The following is a 12,331-nucleotide window of genomic DNA, read 5'->3' on the forward strand; positions in this document are numbered from 1 at the left end:
TCAGGGGCTAAGTTGCAGGGAAGGAGACATGCTTCTTTACGCTCAGGCACGTACCACTTTTGTCATCGGAATTTTATAGACTGCAAACCTTCAGATGGCTTACACATCTTTGAAAACATTCCTCCCTTTAGGCGATAAGGAGTTTGAAGTTTTCAGTCTGTAAAATCAAGAATACCGTAAAGAGCACATATCAGCTTTGGATGTAAAACATCTGATCAGGTTTTCAGTTTAAAAGCATCATAATTTGCTTTTAATTTACACTAAATAAACCAAATAATTTCCATAAATAGCTGAAATTTTGTATACAAGTTTGGTTTTTAGCAGTTAGAAATAAAAAAATTAAAAAAATTCATACAAAAATGTACAGGTATAATCAGTATGGCTTACATTTTTATTTTGAAACTTTAATAATTAGACACTCTATTTAGACAGACATTCCTGCCTATCTCAGGCATCCTGTTCTGCATTTATATGGAAAAACTTGCTGTTGTGAGCTCTGTCCTTGGATCTGTATTGTCATTTTCAGCTCATAAGGCATATGTACTGCTGTCTACAAACCAGGAGTTCTATTTCCTGGAAAAGTAAATAATTTTCAGGATGTTTTTGTTGCTTCATACATACAACACTAAAATCCTTGAAAATATTTCATGGCAAAACTAGCAGCATGCCCAGAAAACAATTTGCTCAGGACTCATGTGGGAGACTGAAGTTGACCTCTCTTGCTATTCTCCTCAGGTTCAAATAACGGTGTTGTTGTTGTTGTTTTTAATATTGTTTTTTCTTGTTACTACAAATGGTTGGTATAAAACAAACATTCTTCATATTTAGGTGAGATATCAGGGTGGTACAGCAGGCTCTTTGCAGCACCAGTCTCTACATGGCACTTCTTTCTTCATTAACAGCACTTGGGTGCTTCCTTTCTCTCATTCTTTTTCTCAGTTTTCCTCAGTTCTAGCTTGAGTAATCTTGTTTATCCCTCACTATAGGTTTCTAGTTGTAGGTCTTTGGTTTAGGGGAAAAAAAGAAAGGAAACTGTTCTACAGCTGCAATTCCCATTCCAGGGATGTTCTGTAATTCTCTACATAGACCTCCCATGAAATTCCAGATCCTTTTTCTGTTCTATTACTCTCAGATGCTGCCCCTTATTCCTAATTTGTTCCCTCTGGGAATAGGTTGGCCGCCTTTTTTGTCTGGAAATAAGGATCTTATTAGGAAATGCTGTTGCACAAGTTTATATTTCTTCTACCATAAAATAATATAGTACAATCTGTATCTGCTTTACACACAGACACATATATACATATGTACATGTAACTTTGTTTGTTTTTTTTAAATGTTCTTTTCATGATAGTTGCCAATTTTGTTACTGAATTCTATGAATAGATCCTTTAAGAGGTCAGTTGGCAAATACTGCACAATTGAAATTTGCTTCAGTTTTAAGCTGAAATTTGGAAGCATCAGAATGGTGTAAGTTTCTGCAGTATGTGTGACAACATTATATTGCCCTACTTTATCTGAGACAGAACAAAGCAAACTCAGCATTCTTTGAGGGAGGCAGACCGCTGTGGTATTCCTCCTCACATGATTACAGAAGCACGTATATTTCACAGAATGGCTGAGGCTGCCATGGGTTTCTGGGTCCATGTGGTCCCACCCCTGCTCAAGCAGGAACATCCAGAGAATCATGAATCATGGAATCAAGGCAGAAATGACCGGTAAGATTATCTAGTCCATCAACCCATCACCACCATGCCCACTAAACCATGTCCCTAAGCGCCACATCTACCCTGTTCTTGAAAATGTCCCTGGCAGGCTGTTCCAATACCTCTCCACTTGTTTTGAGAAGAAATTTTTCTGAATATCCAATCTGAGCCTCCCCTGCACAACTTAAGGTCATACTCTCTCATCTTATTGCTGTTACCTGAGAGAAGCAACTACAACCTCCTTTTAGGGAGCTGTAAAAGCAATAAGCTCTCCCTTGAGCCTCCTCTTCTCCAGACTAAACAATTGCTGTTCCCCAGCTGCTCCTCATAAGGCTTGTGCTCCAGACCCTTCACACATTCGTTGCCCTTGTTTGGACATGCTCCAGGCCCTCGATATCTTTTGTCTTTCTTGCAGCGCACTATTCAGGGCAGTCTTACAGAGACAAAGTAAGATTAATTTGAGCTCTGTGACCAGATTTTTTTGAAAGATTGAATCTCTTTACTCTGAATTCTGCATTGAGAACAAAGTGTAATGTTCCTCTGTGTTTCTCAGTTTTGCAAAGTGAACATTTGAGTGATTTAGCTTTCCTCTGCTCATATGATGAATGACCAGATTAAGATATTTCCTGAAATGTGGTTCAGGACTGCTCACCATAAGAGCTAAATAAAGGAAACGCAATGCTGCCTTTAAGATAAGATATTTAATGTTGGAAATGCCTTGTAAGAGACATTATACTTTTTGCTTGAATAGTCCAGTAGCGTGTGTCCTCTGGTTGTTAAATTTTTCCTGTTTTGTAATTAAACAATTTTACATAAAGCAAGAAGTGCAATATATGATTTCACATTCAAAGGATATCTTCTTATCTTGTTTCAAGGCCTTGGTGCTACCTTGGTAGCAGAAATCAGATTTATTATTTGCTTCATTGCTTTTATACCAGACATTGCTTTGACAGCTGCTTCTGAGAAATACTTAAAATAGGTTAGAAATGATACAGCAAGAACATAAATAAGCATCACAGAGCTCTGCTGCAGATGATTTAGGATGAAATACAAAACCTCCCAAATAGCTGCAGATGAAAACAAAACAATGTGTGCTGATTTATGTTGTGTTCTGAAGGTCAATAAAACTGGGATTTGGCAAAAAACAAGAGAGCAAATTCCATAGGAGACATCTGCCTGTGATAAGATGTGTTGCCAGTGCTGCAGAGCAATGACAGAATTTGCCAGTAAACCACATCCTACTGTTTTTTAACTGCTTAATTAGCCCCTGATAGGCAACAAAATTTGTTTTTTCTTTTATTGGTAAAAATATCTGCTCAAATGGTTGATCCAGCTGAAAATATTTACAGTTCTCAAAAGTTATGTCTTGCACACACAGCATGTGGGTGAACAGAGGAAGACTGATCTCTCTGTGAGCTCCAGCTATTAAAAAGCCCCAGATCTCAGCTTGAGAATGTATCATGCACTTGCATGAGGATAGACCAATTGGTCCAATTGTATCTATCAAGATTAACACCTGGATGTGATGTGTGTGGAAGAGCAAAGACAAGGGATGGTTCATTTCTTATCCCTCAACCCTGTCTTAATGTGATGAAACGTTCTCTGTTAGTGGGCACAGTTCTTGTTGGTATTCCCTGACATGACAATTCAAAGATGAAATTCTGAAGTTTGAATTTCTTTTTCAAATTCCTCTTGGAAGCAGGCCTGCATAACTTCATACATAAATGGAATTACTGGAAAGAGAAGCAGGAGGGAGTTATTGTTCATGCACTAACTGTTGCTTGGTCTGTGTCTGGGCAGTAAATCTGATCTTTGTATGTTGTCAGTGTCTTCAGAGTTGCTGAAGCTCTGATGTTTTTGGGTATGCTACAAGTGCCGCAATGAGAGAAACTGGTGGGGGGAGGCTCCAATAGTAAATCTATAGCAAACACTGATAGAAAATCTTTTGTCAAATTAGTTTAGTAGCGAGGGGCAGGAGAAGGTAGTGAGAATGTAAATCGCTTGAACATCTCAAGCTATATCTATAGTGGTATCACAGAATGGCCTGGGTTGGAAGGGACCTCAAGGATCATGAATCTCCAACCCTCTGCCACGTGCAGGGCCACCAACCTCCCCATTTAATACTAGACCAGGCTGCCCAGGGCCCCATCCAATCTGACCTTGAACACCTCCAGGGACGGGGCATCTACAACTTCTCTGGGCAGCCTGTTCCAGCACCTCACTACTCTCTCTGTAAAGAACTTATTCCTACCTGCACCCTTACATTTTGGTAGAAAATGGATTAAGCAAATAAAGAAACAAACAGAAAATTATGTAATGCTTCATTTGTGTGGTTGCAATATTTCTAACTATAATAAAGGATAATTGTAAGTGAAGGCCTGCATACACAGGAATGTGTTCTTTTCATCACTGAAACTGAACTGTGTTCTTGGCAAGCTGCTCAATCTTGTATTTAAGTTAAATTTAGAAACATCTATAATTCTGGGATCTAATTTCATAAATACTAAAGCACAGAAGGAAATGTACAAGTCTACTACAAAAACGTTTGATATATGTAAAGAGAGGCATATTTCAGTGGTAAATATTTGTTAGCAATTTGAGTGAATCAGGTTCTAACTAAAGCTTCAAAGGAATACTGCAAGTGGTAGTATGAACTGAAAAAGATCTGTCTGTGTTGAGTAGAGAGAGAATGTAACAGAAAATAACGCTATGATTGCTTAACAATATTATTCCCATTTCAGTGATGGAAGGACTGCTGACAGTTTATTTTAACCTCATTTAAGAGCTGTCTATCTAACAACAGAGCACTGTGAGTAAGAGTTATGCTGTGACAGCATGATATTCCCCAGTTTGCTTGTTATTTCTTACTGTAGTTGTTCATTGTTCTTTTTTCTTTAAATACTAGCAGAAATTGGTATTTTTCTCAAACATAAGAATACTGAGATAAAAACGAATGAGCTTGATAAAAACTAATCCTTTGAAAGAAAAAATCTGGAACACACTTGAGACAACTTATAACACAACTATGCTGTGTGAGAAAACCTTTTAAATATGTGTGTGTTGCTGTGGATAATGGTTTAAAACAGATTCTGCAGTCTTCTAAAGCATCCCTCACCAACAGCAAATCCAGAATGCACATGTACAGATGGAGACGTAATGTGATGTTGCTAGAGGGGCCAGCAGGCGGGTTCAGAATCTTCCAGTTCCCATAATTGCACTTTTCATGCGTTCATATTGATGGCTGTTTGCTTGAGATCAGCTGAGCTTCAAATGAGCTGAGTTCACCATGTTTTCTGGTAATCTACCATATCCTTTGGTATTCCTATAAATATTTGCCTGAGTAGCAGGAATGATGCAAGCAAGAACTTGGGTGTATGAGACTCCTTTGGCAAGTTTGGGCCATATCCAAATGTGACTCATTAGATAAGTTGGTAACTAAGAATGAGCTCTGAAAGCTATCAAAGAAAAGCATTTTGTTTCTAGGCTTGTGTTTGCTCCACAGAACTCTGGTAAATACTGGAAGATTTGCAGAGATGTGAAAATTAAAAAATAAATAACAAAAAGGGAAAAAAACATGGTATAAACAAACCACACATTTCAGCGGAGATTCAAATTGTAATGGTGCTGTCAGGAGAGAAATTTGGACTAAGTGCAGAGAGTAGTGAGAACAATGATTTAAGTAACTGTTAAAAAAAATCCTCAGATCAATTGAACTAAATTCAAGGTTGCATGTTCAGGCCCAAAATTAAAGAAAATTAAAGAGACATTTATTCTAATGCATATTCTGTGGAAAAATGCATAATTATCTGTTATTGGAGAATTATGAAGACTTTTGGAAATAATAATTTTAAATTAACAAAAACTTTAAATACACCAAAACTCATCAGCTAGACTGAAAAGCCTAGGTATTCTTCTTGTGAAGTGGCCGAAAACTAAGTATGTAGTCCTAGTTTTGAACTGAACGCAGCAGTTTTTCTTTCAGATGGAAATAGATTGTTGCTTTACTGCAAAACATAATTTGGTGGTAGTATTGGGAGGTTTATGAGGAATCATTATGAGCAATTAAAACAATCCTATTATCTTTGGTGTGCACTTTTGTCAGCTGTGATGTATATTTCATTTTCTGATGCATCTGCCTCTGAATCCAAGAGGTTGAATTAGACTGCACAGAGTTTAATTATAGATGTGCTTGCCAAAGTGGAAAAGAGAGCTTTCTGCACAGGTTTGAAGTGTATTCTATCATTTAAACTTTTAATGATGCATAATAAATTCTGGTGTGGATTCCAGGTTGATCAGTGTATTTTTTTTTTTTCAGAGATGATAACAGTAAGGGGAAATGAGGGCACAAACTTTTTAATAGTCTTTATAAAAATGTATTTTGAATATATAAACTTATTCAAATTCTGAAACATTTTTGTACAATTCATAAAGGTGTTTGTTTTTTTTTTCTCAAACCAAATCCATCAAAATTCTGTATAGTTTGTATTCAAAAATCCATAAGAAACTTGTAAGGACTTCCCTTAGCCAACAAACAACTGGCTTTACTGGAAACTTTTGAAAATATTTAGAATTTGTAGATATGGTGGATTTTTCTTTCTTCAGTATTAAGATTAAATCACATTATATAACTTTTCTTGGTCGGGATTTTAACAAGTTGTCAGTGTTAAATTCATTCTAAAGAAATTTCTAGCAAAGAAAAAAGAATAAAGGGAGTTTGCAGAGAAATACAAAAGGAAATGAAAATGACTGGGCTTGTTCAGAAAGCTTTGCAATTTCCTAAGGCAAGGGTTATTATGAAATATAAATCAGCAAAGAATACGTGAATGAGAAAGAATTTTAGACAAAGAAAATCAAACATACAGTTTTTCATTTTTTCTCATGTAGCTTCAGAGTTGTGTTGTTGCTGTTGTGTTGTTTTTTAAGCTGGATGAATGGATATGGATCTAAACTTTCTACATCTTAGTATTTAGTCTACCCATGGATGTGTTAAACATGGAGAAAGAGGAATATGACAAATGTGAATTGATGCTGCTTTTTCATCCTTCCTCCCTAGGAGTTTAATTATTAATAGATGCAGAATAGAATGCTATCACATAATAAGAAGGCAAAATAAAGACATAATTTTTCTTCCTGCCACAAAATATTTCTTCAAACTACAGTCATTTGGTATTTAAGGATGTCATTTTCAGTTAAACTGGATGTAAAATTCTAGGCAACCTTCATTGCATTCCATAACAGGATGTCATGTAAACAATAACTAGATAAACAGAAGCAAAAAGAACATATACATATTTATAATTATTACTTACATTTATCTCAGTCATATTACTACAAAATAATTTCTAATTCTTCAAGTGTTTGTATCTTAGAATTATTCTATCATAGTTGTGAGACAGGTCTCATTGGCATTACTTACATACTGTCACACGAATGTGGCTAGATGTATACCTCTGCATTTTTGGAGACCTGAGATGACGAGTGGATCAGATTTTGAGTGTTCAAGAATAAGAAATTTCCAAGATTTCGAGCACAATCCCTCACAATTCTGGTAGAAAACAGATCCAAAAAACAGACCATAAGTAGCTATTGCAAATTTGTTTAACAAGCCAATTAGCAGATAAGGGGAAAAAGGTGTAGGAGAAACAAAACGTGTAAGCCCTGCTTCCCAAGGCTGTTTTTCTAAATGTTCAACTTCACTCACACAAATGGAACAGCTTTTTTGTGCACAGATTATGCAGCCAACTTAAAATAGAGGCATTTGTAAATGACATCCAGTGATAGGTCACTTTGCTGTTTCTCCCCCTGCCCAAATTTAAATAAACTGGAAATGAGTGTTGAAAGTTTGTTATAAATGTGAAATAGATGTTAGCTATGCTAGCAGTGTTATCTCATTAATAATATAAATATAAGAAAATTCTATTAAAATACAAAATCACTTTTCATCAAACACTAGTATCAGCCAACAATTAGATCACTGGGTATTTACTAAGAATCAAAGTGCAGTGTAACTATGTAAACCTGTTGCAACTGTATGAGGTTGCAGAACAGCATACTATTTATTTGTAATATGAAACGCAGAGTATATAAAAAAAGGGATTTTATGTTTCATAGTTTTAAAAGTGTCTCCTCTTCTTAAAATGAATAGTTCTGCTTGTTCCAACTATAATCAGAGAATATCATATCACTTTACATTTTCAATAGTAGCAAGCTTGCACAGAGAAAATGTAGTGACAAAATCACTGACTGTGACCATGCAGTTGCTTACTTAGTGTGTCACTTTAGAGGAATTATTTTCATGTTTACTCTTATCTGCTTTTATCTTATTTCCAGAGCCCCCATCTTAAACTATCATCAAAAAATGGGCAGAGTAAAAGATGCTTTTTCTGTTAAATATATTACTATAAACTTATGATGTCTACTGTCCAAAAGTCATGATATCACCATGTAGGATGATTAAATCTTTGAAAAGCAATGTGCACACCAGGTTTTATTCCTAAAACTTAAGTCTTGTTTTGGGGAAAACAAAAAGATTCTAGATCAGATCACAAGAAAAATGATGTATTAAATATACGGAGATGAAAAAGACAGAACACTGTAGAAATGCAAACAAAGTTAAAGCTAGTCTACATTGTTTTACAGTTGTAGTTAAAAATTTTAATCCTCTCCTCTCCATTGGTTTGGGTTCAAAGAGATATTGGAAGGCCATTGAGCACTAGAAGTCCATCTTCGCTGTTGTGGTCAGAGTGTGTGTTCGCTATATTCACTGATGTAGTGAAAGAGGTCCCTCAAACATCACTGAACAAAAGAAAATGTATGAAACTGAATAAAATTTAGGCTATTTAGGTATAATTCCTGACTCCCCTGCAAACACATTAGAGAAGCTGGCTCAAATCCAGGTTAAATGTTCTTGGGAATGCTTTCCAGTGGTGGAGTAATGCAAGACTAAGAGAGCGGTACATTTGACAGGAAAATGTCCACCTAAGCCATTCTCTTCTATGCTGTTTTGTCAGATTCAATTTATTACTGTTTTGAAACTGAACATGACTAGTCTCTTTTACTTAATTTCCTTCCCCCTCCCCCGCCTTCGAGTCAGTAGCTCCTCCAGTTCCTATAAAGTATATTGTGTTATGCTTTTATTACCGTCAGTGTAACAGGGCTTATAAAAATTAGGAATATTAAACATTACCTATCTTCCACCATGTCACAGAACAGTGCACAGTCCTTCTGGGCTATTAAACCATTTTATTAGCAGACTGCAAAATATGTTCTAAGACCATTATTGTGTTGACAGACATTTAGGAACTCAAGATTTCTACGTGAATGAATTTTCATAAGTTATGTGAGCACAAATAGTGTTACACTGAGGAATGTCCAAAGCCTTCTTTTCTCCTTATTCTCACTGGCTTTTCTTCCTGAAGATGGGAAATATAATTTGAAAATTATTTTCATTGTTTCAATGATAATATTAGTGTTGCATGCTCTCAATCAGTTCAGTCAGATTACTGTTGTACATAGGTTAAATGGAAAGGAAGTCTGATCTGAAGTGGGCATTTATATTTTTTTTCAAATTTTGCTGCAGTGTCTTATACTAAATCCAGAAACAGACACAGAGCATCACCTATTTTTCTCTTCAAACCGATGTAGAACCTTTTGGGTTGTTTGTTTCTGCACACAGAATACATCTCAATTTCTCTGATCTACTTGTGGTAAATGGAATGGGAATGATACAGGTGTGTAATTTTTTATTTTATTTTTGTTTTTGTTGTAATTCTTCAGTTCCATCACTAGGGGTGTGGTAGCTATGAAATCTGCCTCAAATTCTGATCATTGCCAAAGTCAGCAGAGCATTAATTCACCCTTAAAAGCACACGCACAAGTTGTTACAGGATGCACAGTAGTGTTAAACCTACATATGTAGTGCCATGGTATATTAAGCAGTACTAGTTGGTAGCAATATACACTGTTCCACAGGAATTCATGTCACACAGGATAGTTAGAGGTGGATACAGACAGCATGCAGTTTTCCAGGAGATTATAAACAAGGAGACCTCCCAGTGGTTTGTGAATTCCATCCATCTTTTGGCAGTTTTAATAAGACTTACATGATTATCATTGAAGGCAATTTCATTGTTAAATTCCAGTGTGAATAGTTCTACAACAGAAATATTCTCCATCAGCTCAGACATACCTGCCAGAGCAGAGCAGCTGAATCTGATTGTGTCTTGTGATATCAGTTAGGATGTCTGAGCAGCTAGAGAACAGCAGAAGCACTTCTGCACCCCCGTGCTGTGTCTCTGAAGACTTTCATACTGAATCTATCCCTTATGTATGGGTTAGGTCATCAGTAGGAAGATAAACAGAACTGGTGTTCTATTTCATTTTTAAAATCAGAGCTCCCTGTTTCTTCCTGATATCTAAGATCTAATTAAGCTTTGGATTTTAAATGCTATACTAGTTAGGGATTGTGCGTGTTATTCTCATTCATGCAGAACCATAGTATTCAGCAGCATTTTGAGCTTGCTTTGTAAATTAAGGTGTTGTTCTAGAATCAATCAAGTTTTCTCTAGAAATACGTGAAGTTTTGTCTATGGGTAGATCCTTGAAACGTTTTCTTCCCACACAATGCTATCAATCCACAGCTAGTTCTTCAAGTCTGGGAGATATTTCCTCAAAAATTTGCAGGGGAAGGAAATAGTATTTTCTATTGACATTATGGTCTTCTTTTTCATGATTTTTTGGTTGGTCTGTTGCCCTTTTTATTGAATCAAAAGCTCAGCTTTTGAAGCTGCTTTGGATCGTGTCCGCTTGTGGAATTATAATTTGTATTCCACATTGAGGACAATTTGGAAAATCCTGTTGAGACAAGAGGATAATGTTTCAGTGGCCTTTGTCTTGTGTGTTTCAGATACTTTCAATATAATCCCATATTCTGGTAAATTCAGATTCAATATTTACTGTATGTATTAAAGCAATGAGGTATTTAATGTTCCCTTGTCAACTTTGTAAACTCTGATGATGAAATATGTTACATGAGTGGCAGACTATTAATTTGTGACATATGTGTGAATTCCTTGATTTCAGTGCAAAGTAATAATACATTAATAAGATCTTTATCCATTAACCTACCTCTCTGAAACTTGTAGAAATGCAGCATCTTTACCTTCTGTCAGTTTTGATTGAAGTCAGCTTAGAGAAGTTGTTAGGACCATTTGGTTTTGCTTCTTCAGAAAATTTGGGAACAAAGTTAAATTTATTGAACCATTATAATATAGTGCAAAAGCGGGATGGCATAAGCAGTGTGTTTAGTTCTTCTTTAGCTAATATCAGGGTTGGTATATTGTAGTATTAAAAATAGTAGGTTAAGTCACATAGAATCAGATTATTGAGGTGGTTTTCCATTCTAGAAGTGACTGTTTTTGCTGAAGTGTGTTAAAAGTTCATGTTACCTCTTGTCTTCGCTGTCCAAATGCCAGTTTGCCACTAATTAAAACTATCTGAACAGCAACATTTTCTATTGATTTTTGCTGTGAATTGAGTTGCTGAAATCAGGATAGTCTCACTTACAAAAATTTTAAGAAAGAGATAATAGGTTGACTACAGTTCTTACTTGCAGCTTCTTCTAGGTTTCCAGAGTTTTGGGGTTCTGTTGAATAAGCAGCAGCAGGGCAGATTGCATGAAAGGTAGAACATGCATTCTTTCATTAAGGCAAGCAACGCTGAGAAAGGATAATAACTGACAAGGACCTGGCACATCCTGACATTTTTGATGAATGCATCATTTTTTATGGGATAATACTGGCATCTAAGACTTCACATTATGTAGAAAGAAAGAGACAGAAATATGTTCTGAAGATATTTCAGTGAACAGTATTAGTAAAACATGAATTCTGTAGAACAGTCTTCATGCAGTATAAACATTAAATTGTGAGTTTTTCACAGATCTGTAATTTAAAGTATGTTTGAATATAACACAAGTAGGAATTTTCTTTAGGACGTATCTATGAATCCAAACAAAGAAGCATTGTACCTGAGAGAATAGCTTTCTTACAACTGCCTACAATACCGATTCATAATGATTTAAGCCTGTTAGAAAATTTCATAATTATGTCCTTTCCTCCTAGTATTTTCAGCAAGGGTTGGAGATGCTTGAAGTTTATCAAAATTACTTAAAAGGAAAAAAAAAATTAGTTTGGGCATTATTTTGTCTAAACCTGTTATCCATTCAGCTCAACTTTAGACAAAATTGAGCCTAATTAAATCTGAATCACAACTAGGGTTTTATAATCCCATTCTGTTTTCCTTTATTTGAGATTCTAACTCTGAAATTGTAGAATTCAAGACAATTTCTATTATCACCTCCACTGTATTTATTTGTTATCCAGAGGTTTTTGTGCTTAATTTGCTGACATTTAAAACAGTTTGAATCTAAATATTGTTTTATTAATGGAGAGTCATTTTTTAAATGAGTTATGTGTTAAACTATCTACCAGGAGTCCAAAGATTAATTTTAAAAAATATGCCAAAATCAGTGGCAGAAAAACACCATAATGATGAGCAATTGTTACAGCATGAGAACCTTTGCTGGCAGAAGATACATTCCATGGATTTTCATGTCAGTGCTTAAAACA

Source organism: Tetrao urogallus (assembly GCF_951394365.1).
Source record: "Tetrao urogallus genome assembly, chromosome: 6".
Lineage (NCBI taxonomy): Eukaryota > Metazoa > Chordata > Aves > Galliformes > Phasianidae > Tetrao > Tetrao urogallus.